This window comes from Sinohyriopsis cumingii, chromosome 2 (genome assembly GCF_028554795.1).
Source record: "Sinohyriopsis cumingii isolate HCF-2022 chromosome 2, ASM2855479v2, whole genome shotgun sequence".
Taxonomy (NCBI): Eukaryota; Metazoa; Mollusca; class Bivalvia; order Unionida; family Unionidae; genus Sinohyriopsis; species Sinohyriopsis cumingii.
The window spans coordinates 49,009,547-49,029,148 of NC_142962.1; the positions used below are offsets into that span (position 1 = coordinate 49,009,547).

The following is a 19,602-nucleotide window of genomic DNA, read 5'->3' on the forward strand; positions in this document are numbered from 1 at the left end:
GGATTACTAAACTGTAAGGGATATCACTAGTGTAATGTACCTCATATAAGTATAAAAATGGCTGTGTTTTTTAAGCCAGTATGTTGACACCTGGATTACGAAGTACATTGGCAATATTAAATGTTTAAACACTGATTCAGGTAATATAACTTTATATCCCTTGCTTATCAAAGTTTAAGTTGCATACTTGTGCAGTCACTGCTGATACACTCCACTTAGTTAAGAAACACGTGCTGCAGACTGGAAGAAGGTGACCATTGATTACATGACATTCATATAGAAAAATAGAGAAAATGTGCAGGGGGTTTTATAGTTCATTCCACACAGCATTCTGAATTATGTGGCTCAGTGAATTTTCATGTCATCTTCTTTAAATGTACATAAAATTACTTAATTTGTTTCACGCATGAACTATTTCAACACCATTTCTTGACAGTAATACTTGCCACTCATTGTGTTCTGAAACAGGCTGATCTGTTAACATCAAATTTGATGCCACCATAAGCTGTGGAAGAGTCTATTGATTTATTAAGAAGTGATTTGCTTTTCTCTCTGTTTTCTTGCAGAACATAGGATATCATTGCAGATTACATATACACAGACCAGTCTTTTTTTGTCATGTATCAATTGAATGGTGTTGTGCTACATGTCAGTATGAATTATTATTTTTAATTCATTCATGCATGATATGAATTTGGTAATTTTAGCTTTATTTCAAAATACTAATGTGAAAATTCAGTTAGAAACAGACACAGATATTATTTGTGATGTTGCGTGGAATGAGCAAAAGAATGGCCATTTGACCACTGAACTCTGGTGATTGTTAGGACAGGTTTGACTGTATATTTGAAGTTTTGAACATTATGTGCAAAATACGTTGTTAACGTGACTGAGCAAAAAACAACAACACTTGAGGTAGACCATTGAAATTCATATTTTTATTTGTATATACATGACCTAATAAAGATTTTTCAGTCCTTTATTACAATTTGTCAGTGCTTTACACCATTTTATTACTGTTTTTTTAATGAAACCTTGTCAGAATGATTGTCAGCATGATTAAGCAGAAGATCTTGATGTGGACAAATAAAATATATTTTATATGCGTACATTTAGTGGTCTTTTCAGAAAAAAATTTTTTGGGGAGAAATTGAGTTCATCATCTCCCATCTTCAGTAATTTTCTGTTGAATCCAGTTTGAATTTGGTCATTACTATTTGATATTCTTTTCCACCTGCCCGAAATTGTCCACTTGCTGATGTGATGAATGACATGCTTGCATGTAATATTGGCTGCAGTTATTGTGCAATGGGTTTTTTGGTTTGAATTTGAAGAGAAGTCATTTGTTTAAATAAAAATTAACAAATCTATAGATGGTAGATTTTTTATCATAAGCAGTTTATAATCATTAATATCTGACAGACTTGGTAATATTTCCGATAGCTTTCCTACCAGGATGTGTACACAGTCCAAAAATTTGAGAGAATTAGGTGACTAGTAACGGTGGCTGATAACTATAGTGACCTTAACATATTCCAACACTTCAAGTAGATATTGTAACAGCACTCCTTATTCTGTGAGGATGTTTCTTTTCATTAATTGGCCTGATGGTTAGCATGTGTGACTTTTGACAAACTGGATCAGCCTGGGACTGCTATCATGGTTTGTCCATGCTGTAGCACTGTATAACCTGTTTATTTTGCTGTGCTGTAAGGCACAAACTGAAATCAAACTAGACATTTTTCAGCATGAAAATGTTAACTAAAGAGAAAAATTTCTAAAGGTGAGAATGTTTACAAAGGGATCTGTAAAGCAAGATAACACTTTTGAAGCTGAGGGTAAGGTTATAGACTTGAATATTGATACAATCATAATAGTTTTATCACACTTATGTTCTGCTGATTCATAGTGTTTGCCATATCTCAGAATAATATCATTGTGGTTTTGTCCAGTTTCTTAATACCTGTAGTACTTTGATTTCTAGCATTTCTTATAACTGAAGTGATTTATTTAATTGGTGATTACTGTCTTGACCTATTTGTTGCAGGAGAGTGATGCACAGTCACCAACCAAGCGGAAACGTAAAAATGGCAGCCAGCACTCCAGCTCTGAAGATGACAGTAAAGAAACTTTTGAAGCTGAGGGTAAGGTACATTTGGTATAAATGATGCTGATTTATAATTATCTCACATGTTCATTTTTACTGAAAACTTGGTGTTGTTACTGTTAACAATTAGGTATACCTATGGACAAAACTTGTTCTTGCCTGTTAATTCAAATTTGTAACCAGGGCCTCACTCCACTTGAAGACTAAACTGTTAAAACTAAATTTAGATGGACTTAAAAAAAAACTCCAGTTGCAATGAAACATGGACATTGCAGAAAAATAATAGCCCTAGAAAAACAATAGCCCTAGAAAAACAATAGCCAAAGAAGGAGCATATTATAATAGATCAGTAGTTGCTTTTGTTTGTCTTCAACTTACGTGAGCAGCAGGGACGGTGAATCCTACAACTTTTTTAGGAGAGTTATTTCACGAAAATAAAGCTTCCAACAAAAAAATGAAACTACAAGGTCAATAACTTAAAAAAATAAGCCTCTAACTGACCGAGACTTCTCTAATTGGGTTAGCACTTTTTTAGATTTTTTTCATTTTTTTATGCGTGCTCATTTACCCACTGGGACACTCATTGCTTGTTGTCACCCTCCCTGCTGCTTGTGTTTTTGAAAAGAAGTTTTTAAAGTTAATCATATCCATGTCCCCAGAACACCAAATTTGATGAATGTTTCGCAGAGAATGTATATTGACTCCATTAAACACAACTACAATATTGCAGTTATCTCTGATCACTTTAGGTATTTGTGTATATCACTGAGTAACATATATAACATTGGTGTTTTTGTGCCTGTCTTGGGAAAATATCTGAGATGGATTGATTGTTTGTCCACCATCACATCATCGTATATTACAAGATTATTAATACATCTGTCCAGGTCCTCTACAGATGGAGCTTCATCAGTCGGATATAAAATCAATAATATCATTACCGATCCGATGACTTTGCTTCCTCATTAAGATCTTTAAGCACAATGTAGCATTGCTGATCATCTACAGATGATGCCACTAAATATAACTTGTCCCACTTGAGCCATCTCATTATCAGATTAAGCAATAATTGCATCTTACTGGAACCAGATGGACCTATGATAATTGCTCTGATAGAATTTGGTAGCGCTGGATGATGCTTGATTGGCTCTTGCTTTCATTGTAGCATTAAAAACACTTGTGTCATGTATATTTGTGAATGTGGAGCACACATGAGCCATGCCATCATTGTGATATTCTCTCTTGGCTTCACGGATGCGATTAATTCATCAAATCAACATCAACCAGAGCTTGCCTCAACAATTTAGGGGTTACTCTGTCAAGATCAAATCTGGCTTTAGAGGGCTTAATCTCACAAATTTCTCCATGTTCTAATTAAGACAAATATATATTTAAATTGAAGACTACTAATATATATAATGATTCAAGCAAATAATAACTGTGTTTGATGAGTGGTTCTTCAATTCCTTGATCTCACATTTAGACAAATAATATTACTATATAAATGGAGCAAAATTATGAGGCATCTCGTGATGGTATCATCAGGAACTGTTGACTAAAAAAAACAGTCAGTGTTGTTGATAATGCCGGTTATCTCAGAGTTACTGTTGGAAATAGATATTTATGTCATAAATTTATAAATGAATGTTTTCATGGACTAATCAAAGATGGTTTTGTGATTGATCATATCAGTGGCAAGAAACTTGATAATTCCGTGATTAATTTATGGGCTATTACACAGTCAGAATTGTAAATTTCGTAAAAATGTTAATCATGATAAACAAGCAAAGGTTGTTAAATCTGTGAACTTGGAGACTGGTGAAAAAATAATATTTCAACCAATGAATGCAACTGGAAAATATTTTGATATTCTCACAACATCAGTACAGTACAGTGTGTCACAGATAAAATATACAGATCGGGGTATTCAAAGAAATATAATCAGTAAATAATATTTCAGTTATCTCTCAATTGTATCAGATGCAGACACTGACAATCCTGAATCTACTTTAACTAGATTTTGAATTTTGTTGTAGTTGTCTTTCAGTTGTGCGTAGAAACACTCTGGATGAAGGAAGATAACTCTGTCAAGTGAAGCTTTCTCCAATACAGTGATTAAGCAGTTGCCTCACTTGTAACTGCATAACACCAGATCAAAGTTCTGTCTGCTGACATATTTTTAAAACTCTATTGGTGTGGCTAGCCTGTACGAATCAAAATAAATAACTCAATGTGGATAAGCCGTGTATGCAACCCAGTGAGTAATTGGACCAGAACTTCCATTGAGATTAATGATACTGGTTTCAACACAGTTTAGTTGTTTTGGTAATTGATCAGGCATAAAAACGCTTCTGAAGTTTTTGATGCTTATTCGTTTAGCAGCATCAAGTAAATTAAAATTGGACAAAGGAAGAATCAGCAAAGTGTCCCGGGGAGTATCAGACCTTTCTTCATGGATTGACTGTACCATGAATGGGAAGTTCCTGGCAGTCTTAGACCTTTCCCTTTTTTGGGGAAGTTTAGATTCTGTGACCTGTGCTTTCTTTAATGCCATCTCAGCAGCAGTTCCAACAGCACCAAGTGCAGCTACTTTTGCAATAGCTGGGGCTGCAGCAGCTATCAGTGCTGGTATAGCTGCAAGAAGTGGAAATATACCACCCATCTTGATTGAGTCTTTAATGCCACCCGCAGACAGATTAAGTCATATGCCGGTCTTTAATCATTTGGCATCATTAAAGTGCTTGGGTTGACAGTTAATGATAGTTTATTTTGACCACCTGCAAGCTGTGCTGATTTCAGTAATATTTTTATTCCCAAATTCTTTTTTTATACTGACTGTAGCTTTTTAATCTGACCAGGAGTCAGAGTAACACTAACATGATGATATTACAATATAATATCATGAGTGATTTAATTACTGATCATGAGTAATCCGGTTACATATTTATTACTAGGGCATCAGTAACTCTCATTTGTCCACCTTCAAGCAACATTGTTTTGTTTGAGAGTACAACAGTGATTACTCATTAACCACCAGGAATAGCTGGTGGACCAGGTATAGCAGCAAGTACTTGTGCTACATGAGCTAAAAAATATGTCATTGACTGATTGTCTGAACAAATCCAAGTGTTCCAGTGAGAAATAATAGATTGGAGATAATGCGAAATCCCACTGAGATATCTGCACACCAGAATCCACATTCTGATCACGCTCCATAAATGTCATCAACTGATGATAAACATGTGCAACATGATTATGTGCAAAATTCAATAATATATTCTCAGTAAGTTCTTGGTGTCCATTTATTCACAGAGAAACCTCACTAACCCCAAGTGTGTCAAACACCATTGGATTTTGTGTTTGAAAATCTACTCTGGCATTTTCCTGAAATGCAGTGAATATATGTCATGGTGCTAATACCCCCTGCTGTGATGCTGTCTGCCATGTGAATAACCCAGCATCATTACTTTGAATACTGTCTATGGTTATTGTCAACCATAATAATGTTGATTTACCACCTTGATCCATAAAAGAAAGCAACCATTGTTATTACCAGCATCCACAACAAATGCTTTGTTAGTATTACTTTTCCATGGGGGGCCCCGAGTGGCCGAGTGGTCTAACGCGCTCTCCATTACAGATCACTGCCGTCTCACCTCTGTCAGCGTGGGTTGGAGTCTCGGATTCAGCCAATGTGGGTATGTGAGAAAGCTTGCCAGTAGCTTCTCGTGGGTTGCTGGTTCTTCCCGGGGTTTTCTCGGGTTCTTCCTCCACCATTAATACTGGCTGCCATGTATAGCCTATCGTGTGCTGAAAAATGGCGTTAAACCCTACAACAACAACAACAACTTTTCCATGAAGTGCTGTGGTTGCAGCTGGATTAACTCCTTCAGCATGCTGTATTGCATTCATTGTTGGTGGCTTTTTTGATGAGTACCATGGTGTGTTTAGTACCAAATATAACTTTTCTAACATTCCTACAGAATCTAAATATATGTGATAGTGGAATCACACATGAAAAATTCTTCATCACTGTTCAACATTGATCGATGTGATGCGAATCCCAAGTTGAAGTTTTCATTCATTGTTGCAACTTCAGTTCCATCTGCATTCAATGTTACGTTTCTGCTTTCTGGATGATCAGCTTTATCCTTTGCAAACATCATTGATGGACCAGCTGATCTTGAGTAATCATCTCAGTATCTTGCAAGACCAAGTATCATCATGGCAACATCAATGTTTTCCAGACATGATTCAATATTTCAGCCTTTGATACCATACATGGCACTGTTAAATAAAGCCATGATGCCATTATTAAGAAAACCAACTTACCATCAATTCCGTATGCTGTATAATCTGCTTTCAAAAGTCTACCTTCGATCTCAGTGAATGCCTCAGTGGGCAGGAAATATCTACTTGTATCCTGAACTAGCAGCTCAATTCTTACTCATGTGCTAGGTACACATGCATCATAATAATATCGATAATCACAAACCGATTCATTTTTGAGAACTGGTGCGTCCATGTCAAATGCGGCATCAGATACATGTTTGAACATTTTATTATAATTGTTATCATCCAACATGAAGACCACTTACTGCTATCAGAATGGCAGTTATATTTTTTCTTTTTTCTGATAGTGGTACACCAGCCAACTCTGCTAATTTTTTATCAGCAGCTTGGTTTATTATTTTACTAACATTTGCAGGCATAACTTCGGTGCTAGGTAATTTTACTGGCTGAGGTTTTCATATTGTGCTAGTCTGACCTTGATTGCTGAGAATGCTTTACTAGCACCATCACCAACAACACCAATACCTCTTATCACGAACATCAATAGCTTTCATTCCCAGTTGCTTTGCAATCAGTATTGCTTTTGGGGCTATCCTTCTGAATAAACCCTGAACAACAGCACCAAGTCCATCTCTTTAGGTAACTTTATAGGTTAACAATCTTGAATTTTTCACTGACCATGATCGGTCCTTGTTGAGCATTATGTATGATCATCTTATTTTCCTGTTCTAATTGTATACAGTTAATCACTACGTTAATCATCGGCTATTTCATCAATGAGGGACCGATAAACATTAATGTCCATGATTTGGCCTGTTAATAATCTTTGACAAATAGCAGCTGCTTCATTGATGATCTCTGGGGAATTATTGCGGCTCGTTTTCCACCAATCAGAATTTCTAATTGTTCAGCATTGGCAGATATGTTATTGGGACATGGAATATCAAGTTGTTTCTTTTGCTTCTTTCTTACTTGGTGAACGTAATTCCCTCCTTCATCTAATTTCAGATTCCAGATCTTATTTTTGTTTACTTGCTCATTCAACCTATTTAAATTTTGACTTTATTCTTTTTCTTTTCATTTCCTTAATTGTTTAGCTTCTTTAAGTTTCAGTTTCATTTCTTCTTCTTTTTGTCTCCTTTCCTGCACTGTTTGTCTAATATGTTCATCTACTATCCAGTTAAAGATGCCAAAATTATTAACATCTTCCTCAGATCCGATTAGTGGAGTATCAGTAGCAATGCGATATACATCCCTGATCCAATAGATAGATCTCATTGCTTTAGCATATTCGGGTTTTACACGTTTTTCTCTTTCATAATATCCAAATGCAGCAATATTATTTGGTCTTGGTCCTTGATAGCGGCAATACCTTCAGGCATGAATTTGTCTGTAATGTTAATTCTAACTTTTGGCAGAGGTTGTGGCTCATCTTCAGGTTGTGGTTGAGGAGGTTGCCCAGGTGTTGGTCAAGTTGCTTGAAGATGGCCAGCAATATCAACGACAATGTTTCAAGAGCTTTTTGTGCTGCCTCAGTTGCTGTAACAATTTTCTTTGTTGGTTCGATAATTGGTTGAAATGACTGTTCTGTACCCTCTGTAAATTCCACCTGAGACTCCTGACGCGCTTGTAGCTGTTGCTTGACAGAATCACAGACGGGGAGATATTTCTTAATTGCCCCTAGTCGCTGTTGAGCTAGTGTAGATATTTAGATTCCATGGTTAGTGTTACTATTGATATTATAATGATTTAGTTACACAACACTAGAGCAGCAAGGAGGGCGGTGACAAACATTGAGTGTCATGGTGGGTAAACGAGCACGCATAAAAAACAAAAACAAAAACATCAAAGATAAAATAACAAAATGAGCCAACCCAATTAGAGAAATCTGAGTCAGTTAGAGGCTTTGGTTTGACATTATTGACCTTGTATTTTCATTTTTCTTAAGAAGCTTTATTTTTGTGAAATAACCCTCCTAACAAAGTTATAGGATTTGCCTTCCTTGCTGTTACGTGAAAGTTTTGCATTATTTCTTGTGAGGCTTGCATCTTGGGATCATTATAAAACTTTGTATCTGTGCTTACGATCTTAGGTTTAAAAAGTTCAGAGCTCAAGGCAATATCAGAATCTGTGCAAGTGTTAAATTTCCAGATTCTTGAATAGTGTAAGCATATTGTTATTGCAGTAATTTTCTTTGAATGGTCTCATTTAGTCATTATCTTGTAATGCAATGTGATATTGATATCACTGTCTTTCGATAATATCTATATCAGTCTGTCTGTAATCATTTTCCTTTTCTGGAGCATGAACTGGATTAGGGATTTCAACCAAACTTGGTAAACCTGTCAGGCACATTGTGTAAGTAGGCCTTTTGATCATTCAAATTTTCTACATTCTGTAGTTTTAAGTTATTATAGAAACAAACAACAAAGTTTAGTATAACTGGTGTAAACTTGTGCTGGGCATATAAAAGTTGGATATACTAGGCATATAAAGATTGTATATGCTGACAAAACTTATGTATACTGGGCATAGAAAAATTGGGTATGCAGGCATATAAAAACTAAATATGCTGGGCATATAAAAATTGGATATGCTTGGCATATGAAAATTGGGTATGCTGGACATATAAAAATTGGGTATGTTGGGCATATAAAGATGGCATATGCTGGGCACAAAAATTGGATATGCTGGGGATAAATTTTTTTGGGTATTTGGATAATAGAATACATTTAGGAGGAGTTCTTTATATAAACCGAGGGGATGCTCGTTTTAAAACTGCATTCCTTTACAAAAAGAACTTTTAGCTCACTTGGCCATAAGGTCAAGTGAGACCCTCTATCCATTGTGCATTATTGTTGTTTGTTGTCTTTTGTGTATCTGTCATTATTTGTTAACGCTCTTGAGGCCATATGTCTGATCCAGTTTTGGTCAGGCTTGAAATATGAAATTTTCTCACTCACGCAACAGAAATGTGCTAACTTTACTTTTCTTGTCCAGTTTGGTTGTGTTCAGTCATGGTCACCACTTGATAGGAACTAATTTTTAAAGCAAGAAACTTGTATTGTCTTCTGCTGTGCCTGATGGGGTTGTTCTAAAATCAAACAACAACAACAATAGTTATTTAACAAAAAGAACTTCACTTCATAATGCAACTTAAGGTCTACCCAACTTTGACAAAACATCATACAAAACATAGTGAGAGAGAGACAGAGAGAGAGAGAGATGGAGAGAGAGAGAGAGAGATGAAAGTCATCATATTACCCAAATCTGCCAACGCCATCAATGCTGAACAGATAAATAAACTGTTCGAGTCCTCACTATTGGGCCCTAACACAATCAACTTCAATAAACACTTTCTGGTTTAACATAGTGTTCACTCAGGGTTATGAGGAGAAGGTAAAGAAAACAGAAAAATTAAGTGGGAAGATATTTTTTAAAAGCAAGATTGTGAAATCAATTTAGAATATTTTGATTTTAATGAGAGATCAAGACAAGGACAAAGGAGGATATAAGAAACAGAAGCAATGAAGACAAATATACCCTAACCATATATTTTCAGAGAGGCTTTCTGTATCTGCAAATGTTATGGGAACAATTGTCCCAGTGATTTTTGTGACCTGACCATACATTCTACCTTGCCCATGTTCCTGGGTCAAATGAGCAATGGAGTTTTATGGGCACCAGATTGGCCAAGAAAGCTGAGTACTTTTTTTAATAAAAAGGCTGTGAAAACAAACTTCCCCAAGTTTGATTTTTGAACATATTACTTAAACTCAAGCATGGGAATATAAACTATTAGAAAACATTGTTTCAGTCACACAGTGGATACACATCACTGGCCACAAAAAATTTGGCAACAACCAGGAATGTGTTATGGCAAATTTGTTTTCTCCATAGTTCATCCTTGATCTGACCCAGTTGAATCAAACAACATGATACAATTGCAAATGAAAACTCTTGCACTTATCGTTCAGAGTGGCTCATTCATCAGTCCACATGCAATTCCACAAGAGATTTCCCCTTAGCATATCATTTTACTGGTAATAAAAAACACTTGCCATATTTTCAGGTCAGAAAATATATATTTCTAAGAAAATTTTATGAAATAGAAATCTCCTCACATGGTTCAGCTGGTATTGTGTTGAGGGGTCTTTAATACTTGGTGGTAATTTTACAACCAACATCAGTTACAACACCACTGGTATGTCACATACTGTTTCACCACATCCAAAGCAAAGGTGAGTTATATATGATAGTAACACATATCTTATTTTCCATGTAGAGTCCAACACATAAATTGTACTAGTCATTACACAGTTCATTACAGCTGTGTACCCAGTATGGTATCATTGGCTACCATATTATGTTTCCAGATTAAAATTATTGAAAGTCAGAAGGTATTCTTATAAAGAATATTAATTTCTTAATGCTATTTCTATATGAGATCCATTTATTAAATATGAATATACAGTAATAATATCAAATGTTTTTATGTTTCTATTTTCTCATGCATAGAACTTTTGTACTTCTGGTCCATAGGCCACCCCATTGCCCTTATTATCATATTAATGTGTTCATAAACAATAGCACCTGGCTCAAGATACTCATGGTGCAGTAATCACAACTGTAAAATCTTTTTTCTTGTTTTTTTTCTTTCTTTCCTTATGGTAGCAGATATACAGTATCTTGATTCTACTTAGATAATTATCTAGATTTTCATACAACAGTATAAACCATATGACCTATATAAAAAAATGAGTGGCAGTAATAGTACCTGATGAATACTGTTTGTGTTGAATCTACTAACTATATTGCAAAAGTTCAGGGTTATTTATTATAATTTGAATGGAAACAATTGGGTGAGAAAAATAATTGATGTTGGTGTTTGTACTGAGATAATGAAATCCCAGTCATGAGGTTACATTATTTTTCTCCCCACAAGGATCTGCCAAGTGGAGAGATAAATAATTTAAACCCTTGACAGAGATTCTGTTATAATTAAGATCTCAGATGAGCCTGTTAATGAGCAACAAGATGGGTCCATACTAATGAGGTGGTTTTGTATCTGAGTGGCTCAGTTTGTTACTACTCTAGGGATTGTATTTCAGATCTGATTGTAAGTAAACTTGGTAAATTAATATAAATCATCATAATCTCATATGAGAACAATTATGAGGGGGAGGTGTGTGTGTGTGTGTTCTTGCATCGGATTGGCTGATCATGTCAGCGCAATAGAAAATCTCTGATTAGATTGTTTGCAAACATGTTAGATAGGCTTTTATCATCAAGGTATCATTGAGTTTTATTATGAGCAAGATCTGCACATTGAGGTGACATTGTATTTTACAGACCAAGGTATTTTTGCTATTAATTTTTAAAAAAAAATGGAAATTGATAAAGGTATGTAAAGAGTGTTTTTTTCTTTTTCTTGTTTAGTAATTAAGCTTATATCATCATTGTCTTAGACAGGTTTATAATTCATGAAATTTGTACATATTAAGGAGATGATTCTGCACCTAAATGTATTTTCTAGATCCAGACACAATTTCTCATCCAGTTTGATAAAACTTGGTCGGTAGGTTCATATCACGAAGATCTTGGATGAGTTTGATCACATGACAAGAGACATGTACATTAATTATTTATTATGGAAATAATTTTTTATCAGTCGAGTAAGGTGGATAAAGTCAGCATTATAGAAAGTTGGAGACAGTTTTTATGGGGTTGTGTTTTTATAATTCTGCGTTAGCCAGTTTGGTGAAATGGTCAACTCTTGAGCGGTACATGCTCAGTGAGTGATACCAGGCCTAACTGGGTATCATATTTTGTTAAGTGTGCAAATGTCATAGTACAGCATAATACCACAGATGGGCAGTGAGTAGTGATGAATTTATTTTTACTTTTTGACCCATGAGTCTTGAAACTATTAACTGTTTAGCCCATTTATTTGCATGCTTTGCCCAGTTTTAAAGCTGCAAAGAGGGTTTTTTCCCCTTTTGAAAATCCTAGATAAAACTTGTTTCAGTGACCTCTGTATCTCAACTACCCTTGTTGATCATCTGGATATGGTATGCTGTTTGTATTGATGAGAACTTAGAAGAGTTTGGACTTCAAGTATTTCACATCACTATTTGAAGAGTTATGGCCCATGAATGCTCATCTTCCCAACACAAAATTCTTATTTTGAACAGAGTTATAGCTCGTGTCAATCTACTTGATATCTTTGTCATTTAGAGTTGTGGGCCCTGAATTCCTCCCCCCCCCCCCCCCCCCGTGCTATACATTGGTTGAGCTGTCAGGGCAACATTTTATGTGCTCACCTGTAATGATCAGGATATAGTGATTTTTTTAATTTGTGGGAGATTGTCCTCTGGGATTGACCAAGGTGCAACACTGGCCATCTTCTAATTTTGGTTTCCAGGTTATTCTGATGAAGGCTGTACAGAGCTGATTGTTTTTAGCAGGGTCTTTTGAAATGCATCAAATGCTAACTCCTACTATGAGTATGTAGCTTGGAGTAATGAAGATGAAAAAAATATTTTGTTCTGCTTGATTTGTACAGGTCAGCTGAATCTGATAATGGGAGAAATGGAGAAAACAATGCATGTGCAGAGTGAAGAGGAGTATCTGAGGGCCATTTGGGACCAGTTAGGGGTTGGCAAACAAGGCTACATCACATTATTAGAGCTTGGGCAAGTCTGCAACCATATTGGCATGGAAGAGATGAATGACATTGTAAGTTTCAGATCAAGGATTGACAAGGATATTAATATAATATGCTCTGAGATCAGTTTTAGAAATAAAATAATATTTTTGAAGAAAATTCGGTATACTCCTGACACTTATATGTCTATCATTTGAATGAAAACTTTTAAACATTTTCATTAACCGTGCAGTGTTAAATATTAATTTGTATAGAAGATCAAAAGCTTTAACCTCGTGGCCATTCTAGCTCTAATTGAGTGGGGATTAGTCCAGCAAAATTTAACTAGGTGGAGTGGATTATTTTCATTTAAGGACCCAGCAGATGAATTTCTGTTTGCATTTATGAATTTTGCCTGTTAGTGAGCTGGGTTTTTATAAAATAGTTGTATTTTAACCATGACAAATTAATATGGCTGGAAAGGCTCTTACTTCTGACATTGTAAACTAAATTGGAACAAGATTTTCTGTTTCTGCAACAACAAAAAATTTATGTGCTTGTCATTAGGATGAACAATGAAAGTATTGCCAAGACATTGGTGATGTGTAGATAATGTCACTGTAACTAGTGTCAAAGTATAGCCAATACATTGGTGATGTGTAGACAGTGTCACTGTAACTAGTGTCAAAGTATTGCCAAGACATTGGTGATTTGTAGATAATGTCATTGTAACTAGTGTCAGAGTATTGCCAAGACATTGGTGATGTGTAGATAATGTCACTGTAACTAGTGTCAGAGTATTGCCAAGACATTGGTGATGTGTAGATAATGTTACTATAACTAGTGTCAAAGTATAGCTAAGACATTGGTGATGTGTAGACAGTGTCACTGTAACTAGTGTCAGTATTGCAAAGACATTGGTGATATGTAGATAATTTAACTAGTTTTAGGTATTATAGGATTTGATTGGACCATGAGAAGTTAACCATGTTGTTGGATTTATTATTAAAGCTGAAGGAATAACTGTGAATATCACTGTAACTTGGTGTTACTTTTGCATCTTAGGAACTGAAGCAGTTGTTTGAGAAGCTGGATGCAGACCAAGACAACCTTGTCAGCTTTGATGAATTTCTTGTTGGACTTTCACAGCATAATGGAGCTGCCACTAGCAGCATAAGTTCCAATCGGGCCACACCCTCCCAGCAAAGTGGGGCTGCAACTCCAAGTCAGTTGAGCACACCCACTGCCACTTTAGGGGGAGCACGAGCACTGGGCACCCCTACTCAGAGAGCATACTCTGCTCAGAAGAAATTGAAATTTCCATCTGCAAATGATGAGAGGATCACACCATCACTGATCCCAGGCAGTGGCATGTCAGGGCTGTTCTCCTTACTTGACCCAGAACATACAGGGTAAGAGTTTGGGGCAGCTGAATCAGTCATACCTATTTGACATCATTTTCCTGACCAATCCCTGTTACCTTCAGTGAATATTTTATTTTCAATATGGAGAGTGAATAATGATTGACAATAAGGGACCTTTTTTAATTAAAATATTATTCTAATAAAATATTACTCTAATAAGTGACTTGCTGTCTGATTGATTCTTTTATATATATAGTATGAAACAGTGAAGCCATTGCATTTCTTTAAGATTATCGATTCATTATTTCTGTCAGAATTTTTGAAGATAAGGGCTACAAATTGATATTCCTCTTCCAGATTTGCCAGACCTGATGCAATCATTGACTTATGGGAGAAATACAATATACACCATGGAACTGATGTGTTGTTGGTGAGTACTGTTGTTTGTTATGCATTATATGTGTTGTAGCTGGGTTTGGGTGTATTTACAAGTTATGTGTAACCTAAGGCCATCGATATTGATGCAAGATACAAGCAAGGGATAAGTGAACAAATTTTAGCTGCAGTTGTTCATGGCTGGGGAAATATTTTACAGGAATAGCCCCACTCTGACATAATGGTCCCTGGTTCACAGAATACATGTACCACCATGTTATGTAATGTATCATGTATTATTGAGACAAGTCAAATAATGAAGAAAATGTTGCATGTGAACACACTATTGTTCTCACTAAGGTCATTTACTGTTGCAGCCCAGTCTGTTATCATTTTAACCCAAGATGGTTTAGCAACTGCTGATATGCGATACATAAGTGCTGATATGTTGCTATGTTTTCCACTAACAATTCAAAATTGTTGATTTAAATGAGCAAACTTTGTCCTTATTTCAGGTTTTATCTTTGGATGACACCTTTACTTATAGTCTTCTAATGAAATGTGTTGTAGTAGGGTTTGGGTGTATTTACAACTTATATGTAACCTAAGGCCATTGATATTGAAATACAAGATGCAAGCAAGGGATAAGTGTGCAAATTTAGATGCAGTTGTCGTTAGAATCATATTCTCAGAAATATAAGCTTCCCTGATAAGGTCAGATTTCAGTTGACCAAGATTTATCCGAGGAGAGTTCTGAGTTGGGACAGATGCAGAGATCTGCTTGGATCAGAAAACTACAGTAATCCATTAATATGCCTGTGTCCATTCCCTAAATTAAGAAGAAAAGAAATGGACCATTTTAGAAATTATTTGATGGGTCATGTGCTTCTGTAATTTTGCCCCTGATCAAAACATACAGAGCCCACTAAAAATGAATTCATTTAAGTTGAATCCATTTTTCATTTTTTGAAAATTGATAATCACCTATCTATGATGGTTTGTACAAAATTCAAATTGGAACACCAATAGTAGTGATAAGTAGGGTGAAGTGACCACATATTCACAAGTATGTAGCATAGTGTACAGCAATGAAAAACCTGTCTTGAGAGACCAACAATTTTCCCAACAAAATGTCTTTCAAGATGAGTGGTCTCAAAGTAGGCTGATGAAGGAGTTATGACCCCTGTTCTTGTCTTAAAACTACTATTCAGTTGCATCCTTGCCATTGTGACATAATTTGAATTAGAACATAATTTGAATTAGAGGATTTTCTTTCATTTGGCCATGTCATTTAAGAAATCTCGCTTGTTGGCTGTATTAGTAGTCTACCTGGGCTTGTAGGTGAGTGTGTGTGTGTGATTTGGATTTTTAATGTAGCTTTATTATCCTGACACAATTCTAACCAGTCCTGACACTAACCTCTTATTGCTGAGTGCCTAGCGAGGCAGCTGCTAGTACCATTTTTATTAGTGTTTGGTATGAATGGCTGGGGTTTGAACCTGTTACCTTCCACATCCAAGGCAGATGCTCTAACCACTAGGCCACTGGAGCGGTCAGCATGAAGGTGTACCAGACTGAGCTGATAAATATCATAGAAAAAGAACTGGTGAATCCAGAGGAGCAGTCACTTGTGTCAGGTTATGGAAAAGAAATCAGCAAATGAAGGGAAATAGAATTTGGCATTTCAAAATGTCAGTTGTATTTACTGTCTTTTCAGGCCTTGGGAATTGACCTTAACACCAAGGTAAACCTAGCTGATCTGTCTTATGCACTGGAGCAGGAATTGTTAAATGCAGAGGAACAGAGTTTGGTGTACCAGGCAGCACTGGCCTCATACCAGCAGGAACTTAGACATCTCAAGTGAGTACAAATATTTTCATCCATGCTTATGAAGCCAAATCACAGTGGGACAAAAATGGACATAAAGAATAGAAAGTGGATCAAAGACTGCTATTATTTCAAAGATACCAACCATTCTGATATTTGCAGAATTAATCTTGTTTTTAGTCTCAGATTATGCCATCATGGTAAGCTCTGTCACATTCTGATTTTCTGGTCTGATAAAATTCTATGTAGTCAACCACAGTTTAAACACAATTATAACTAGATCACTGTGAAATGCCTAAGGTGTCTGTCATTCTTTTGTGAAAGTGTACCTGTTTAGCGCTTGTATCTAAAAAGCAATTGCATTTTGACCAGTGTGAAGCTTGTCAGCTTAGAACCCTAATTAACCTGAGAAAATTCAGTCCAGCATGAAAGGAAGCCAATTTGATTATATCTAGATTAAAAATATGACTTGTGCTTCAGAAATTCGAAAAGGCGTATGATGCATTGTATCAAAATTGGAAGAGCACCTTTTTTCTTAACTGACTTCATAATGTCACATTTGTGAAAAACAACTGCAAATGTAAGAAAATATTAATATTATTGGAGTATATGCTTATATTATAGGAGAGATGGATCTGCAAATAATAATGAGGTGATTTTGCATCTGATTAGCTGAGCTTGTTACCACTCTGGAGGATATATTTCTGATTCAGTTTTGATCAAACTTTGAAAATAGGCTTCTTTAGGAGCAAGATCAGTGCATATTAATGAGGTAATCTTTCACATAATTGACTTGGCTTGTTACCACCTTTGATCTGTTTAGGGTTTATTATCATCAGGATTTTGGATGACTTTGATTATGAGCAAGAGACCCATGCAAATTAATTGTGCCCTAACCCTTAGAAAGAATTTTTTATCAGGATGTAGTAAAACAGTTAAAATAAACATTTGATAAAGATTGAGAGATGGTTTGCATAGGATGTGTCCTTTCACTTCTACATAGGCCAGGCAAGCCTACTTGGGCCTCTTGTTACAAATGATGCCAGTCCACCATAAATATGGCCAACATGGCTAAACATTGAAAAATCTTTAAACAACTTTTTCACTACTATTAAAAAATATTTTAGGCAATTTCATAGAAAACATCTTAAAATAATTTGCCATATAAAAGTGCCAGAAATTGTTTTTATGTTATCACGTATATGCCAATGCCATTGGTTGCTATATTTAAAAAAAAGTTATGTTTTGTGTTTTTAACTCTTTAGTAAGAAAAAAACAAAAATAGTAAACATTGCTTTTTTCCTAAATCTTTTAGATTAGAGTCAAATGAAGTCACAGAATAGAAAGAAAATTCCTGTATATTGCATGTATACACTTAAAACAAATTACACTCAGTCAAATGCTTTTCATTTTACCAGTATTAAGTGGTGTGTAATGAAAATATACCAAACAGGGCATCCCTGGAACAGCAGTTGTGGGCTAGTGAGAAACTGAAGTTAGACCTAAGTGAGGCAAATGCACGGAACTCTCTGTTGGTAAAAGAGGTAGATGAAAGACATGCACACATGGAGAAATCCACGGAGTCCAAGTTATTGTAAGTACACCTTTGTAACCTTTACCATGTTCTGTTATAAGTACTCCTTGGTAGTCTTCTGCCTTGTTATCTTGCAAGTACTCTTTTAGTCTTGTGCCATGTTCTGTTGTAAGTACTCCTTGGTAGTCTTGTTCCATTTTGTGTCATAAGTACTCCTTGGTAGCCATGTGCCATGATCTGTAGGTACTCTTTGGTTGTCTTGTGCCATGTTCTGTTGTTGGTACTCCTTGGTTGCCTTGTGTTATTCTGTTGTAAGTACTCCTTGGTAGTCTTGTGCCATATTCTGTTGTAATTACTCCTTGGTAGTCTTGATCCATTTTGTGTCATAAGTACTCCTTGGTAGCCATGTGCCATGATCTGTAGGTACTCTTTGGTTGTCTTGTGCCATGTTCTGTTGTTGGTACTCCTTGGTTGCCTTGTGTTATTCTGTTGTAAGTATCCCATGGTAGTATTGTGCCATATGCTATGGTAAGAACACTTTGATAGTCTTGTCATTTTCTGTTAGTCACTCAGCTATTGCACATAATAAATTGCACCTAATAAATTGTTTACCAGAAAGTTGTGTTCTCTTTTTTTGTTTTGTGTAATGTTTATTTGTTGCGTACATCTTCCTTCAAGAGATTACTCATGTCACTGTCCTAACATTAAGGCATATACATATCCTCATTGGATGGAGCCTTTGTTTGCTGCTTCTCAGTATTGTCTGGGACATTTTCATTTTCCATACATCTGTCAATCCATCCATCACAGTTTCTGTCCTATAACTCTTAAGCTATTTTAGAAGAAGGGATGAAACTTTGTATGGTAGTACATTATCTTAAGAAAAATATGGATTGTTATCCTCTCTTCTAGGTCAAGGCCATGACTAAGTATTTTAAGTTTACTATCACACAATTCCATTTGCTTGGTAAATTTAACACATTAATCCCTGGAGATTTTTGTCATTTTTGCCTGTAATTGCAGAAAGGAAACGTTTTCTTGGGGTTACTTATCAATCCATTAAATACATCAACTTCAGAGAAATTTTGTTTAACCAGATGCGTAGTTGTATTAAAGACATTGATTTTGATTGGCAGTTTGGATGTGTATGTGCAAAAGGGTATAAATTTGACTTGTTTTTGTTTTTGCCTCTAGGACTTATCATTTTCTTGTCCTGTCCCCTTTACTTCAAATCTCAAACTTATGCTAATTTTTGTAAATGTTTTCCTGTCTATGTACAGTTTGGACCAGTCTGCTTTAGATCTTGGGTCAAAAGTCAAAAATTTGTACACAAACTTTGGTTCCAGCAACCAGTAATTTTGGCCTAAAATAATCTGGTTAAAAAAATTAATATTTCATGATTTATTTTGTAATACAAGTAGAAAGTCTACATTGTTTGGAACTACAGCTGTCTAGA

General features: G+C 35.6%; 1 pseudogene across 1 annotated transcript in view; it reads left to right on the plus strand.

Moving 5' to 3' along the window:
- The window catches only part of LOC149804801 (uncharacterized), a 155,308-nt pseudogene that overhangs the window by 53,575 nt on the left and 82,131 nt on the right, over nt 1–19,602 (plus strand). Inside the window, exons 5-10 of the transcript XR_016416698.1 lie at nt 2,048–2,144; nt 12,966–13,138; nt 14,112–14,458; nt 14,768–14,840; nt 16,503–16,645; nt 18,066–18,206. The product of XR_016416698.1 is annotated as an uncharacterized LOC149804801 (transcript). The remainder of the gene's footprint in view (nt 1–2,047; nt 2,145–12,965; nt 13,139–14,111; nt 14,459–14,767; nt 14,841–16,502; nt 16,646–18,065; nt 18,207–19,602) is intronic.